Raw genomic sequence first — 3,183 nt, 5'->3', positions numbered from 1 at the left:
TTATGTTTTTAGAAAAAAATTAGGAAGCACTTTAAAGGATACAATTATGAAAATTTAGTTGCAAAAAAATATTATTTGGACACAAAATATCCCAAAATCAATGAAATGGCAGAATTATAAAAAAGGGCAACATTGTCTTTTCCATAACCTTCCCTTTATACTGTATTTATATAGTGAATAGTATTTTTTTCAATTTTATTTAAATTAAAAAAATATTTATTAAAGATATTTTTTAAAATTATTTTTGTAACACGAATATAAAGTTTGTCATTAACCAATTTTATGACTGCATTAACCATAAAAATATATTATATTAACCACATATTTTACTTATAATTCATTGACCAATAAAATACAGAACATTAACCAAGTTCTAATATTAAATAATTAAATATAATAATCAATCTTTACATTTTATTAACCAAATTTTGATATTAATTTATGAAATATGACAAATATAATTGGTTAATAAATTGTAAATATTGATGATCATATTTCATATTTTTAATGCTAGAACTTGGTTAATATTGTGTATTTTAGTAGTTAATAAAGTAATAAAAAATTTATAATGGTTATAAATAAAGAGTAATGCTAACTTGTGTCTTAGGGCACAAGTTAAGAACTAAGTTAAGAAATATTGTGTTGAAAATTGTGCATTGAATTAAATAAAAGTATAATAATTATTTTTTCCAATATAAATTTTTTATAAGTGAGTTTCTTAACTTAAGCCCCTAAGGCACAAGTTAGCACTATCCATAAATAAAATATATAGTTAATAACATGTATTTTTATGTTAATGCAATAATAAAATTGATTAATAAAAAACTTTATATTTGAATTACAAAAATAATTTTAAAAACAAAAATCTTTTTTATAAATTCTTTTTTAAAAGTTAAAAATATATTGTTCACTGTATGAATACTATAAATAGTATTTTGTGTAAGTATTAGTGTCACTGTAAATAGTGGTATACAAATAATATTATTCATTCCATATTTTTTTGAATTATCGGAGGAGAAATATGTGTCATTTAATTTTTTCATATCTTACACATAAAAGTTATTAAGTCTTTTAGTAGGAACTAAAATTAAAGATATTTTTGTAATCTTATTCATTATGGATTTATTTGTTATTTTTTATTTAACTATTTTATTTTTTTAATAATTCCCAATAATTCAACTTTCAGTAACTTATCGTGGTTTTGAATTTTAATTTTTTTATTTGTTTTCTAATTTTAATATTTCATATAAATGCTCTACGTAGTATTTTTATTTAATAAGTAATTTGTACTTAGTAGAATTTAAATCTGAGACCATGAGAGGAGCATACTCTCAAGATCCAAATTTTCACCACTAGATCGCACACACGCACACATGCTCCATGTAGTATTAAAACTAGGGGTGGCAAAGCAGGTGCCCCGCCCCGCCATATGTCTGCCAAAAAAAGAACGGGGCGGACATACCCGCCAAATTAAAATGGGCATAAAAACCTAGCCCGCCCCGCCAAGGTGGCGGGTTGGCGGGCGGCGGGCTTGTTCTCCTATTTATTTATTTATCATTTTTTTAATAAATTATTATACTTTTTTTAGATTTTTCACATAGTTTTTGGAATAATTTTTTATAAAGTATCTTTTAAACAAATTTTACTTAAAAAATATTACATATATTTACAAATAAATGTATAAAATAAAATTATCAAGAATTAAAAATACTAGAATTAACTAAATACTACAGCAATTACAAATTTCAAAAGCATTATAGCAACTTCAAAATACTAGAGAGTTGAGTCCTATTTAAAGGTGAAAGCAACTACCATAAAATTATCAACTATGAGATATAGTGTTTGTGGTCTGTTTTTGTATGGTAAAGTGGACGTAAAAGACAAATTAAATATGGGGAGAGAAATTCACTCTTTGAAAGATTAAATTATTAAATAATAATAATAATACTTGGTTGTTTCATAGCATTCGTGACACGTTCGCGTGAGATGTGTTTCACGACATTAAACATTACTCATATATAAATGATTTTGATAGTAAATGTTTTGGCTAACATCTTTAAAATTCATCTTTCTTGTTTAGTTATTTTGCATTTTATATATTCTTTCAAAATAACTAAATAGAAAATATGGATTTTGAAGATATTAGTGCTGTAGAATTTGGCCACCTACATAATCCAATCCTCTCTTTTCGTAATAACAATGATTAAACCTACAAAATAATAAAAAGTTAAATAAACCTGAGGCGTGTAAGAACATTGTCCTTAAGGATTTATCCGCCTTATAAGCGCAAATCCCCCAGGATTCAACAAGTTCTTTCCAGATTCTCATTATCAATCTGAGGTATCAGAACAACAAGAAATATATTGACCGCAAGATGAAACCAGGAAAGAACAGAAAGAAATAAAGGATAGAAAGAAAAAAGAGACTTGGTCATGTTCTCTTATCTGATATTAAAATAAGGGAGTTGTTATATATATGGGAGAGAGAGAGAGAGAGAGAGAGAGAGAGAGAGAGAGATGAGTCAAGGATTGACTAAGTCAAGTCAATCCGTTACACATCATAAATAAAATGAATAATAATTAAAAAACTATTTTCTCATATTTATCAAAATTATTCAAACTTTTGAAATATAAACACAATTTGCAACAACCCCTCAGATATTTCAAAAGTTCAAAAGAAAAATAAAAAGGAATTTCTTAGATTAACATCATGAGTGTGATGCATCAAACTAGTGTAGCAAGCTATATGAACTAGTCCTAGAATGATAGTACTTAACATACAGCGAAGTTGGTGTAGCAAGCTATATGAACCAAAAACACTTTACGTATGTTAGAGGTCTACCACCCACATCACACCCCCACAATTCTCGTTGTTGACGCTGTGGTGCGCTTATAGGGGAATTATATTTTATTAGTTTTATTTTTAAATTTTTATATTATTTAAAATTAGTAAATATTTATTTGTTTGTATTTAAAATAAGTAAATATTTTGTTCTTAATTATTAATTTAAGTATTCATTAATAAGAATATTAACAATATAAATTGATTTGTCTAATTATAAAGTGACTATCATTTAACTTGAACGGACTTGGGTTTAAGACTCCATTGATACAAATTTTAACTTTTTTGTTTTAAATTTAGAATCATTTAATTTTACTAAAAATCATAAGAATTATTTGTCAT

Source organism: Vicia villosa, linkage group LG1 (genome assembly GCF_029867415.1).
Source record: "Vicia villosa cultivar HV-30 ecotype Madison, WI linkage group LG1, Vvil1.0, whole genome shotgun sequence".
Taxonomy (NCBI): domain Eukaryota; kingdom Viridiplantae; phylum Streptophyta; class Magnoliopsida; order Fabales; family Fabaceae; genus Vicia; species Vicia villosa.
The sequence above is the reverse complement of the archived record's forward strand: the minus strand, read 5'-3'. Positions refer to the sequence as shown.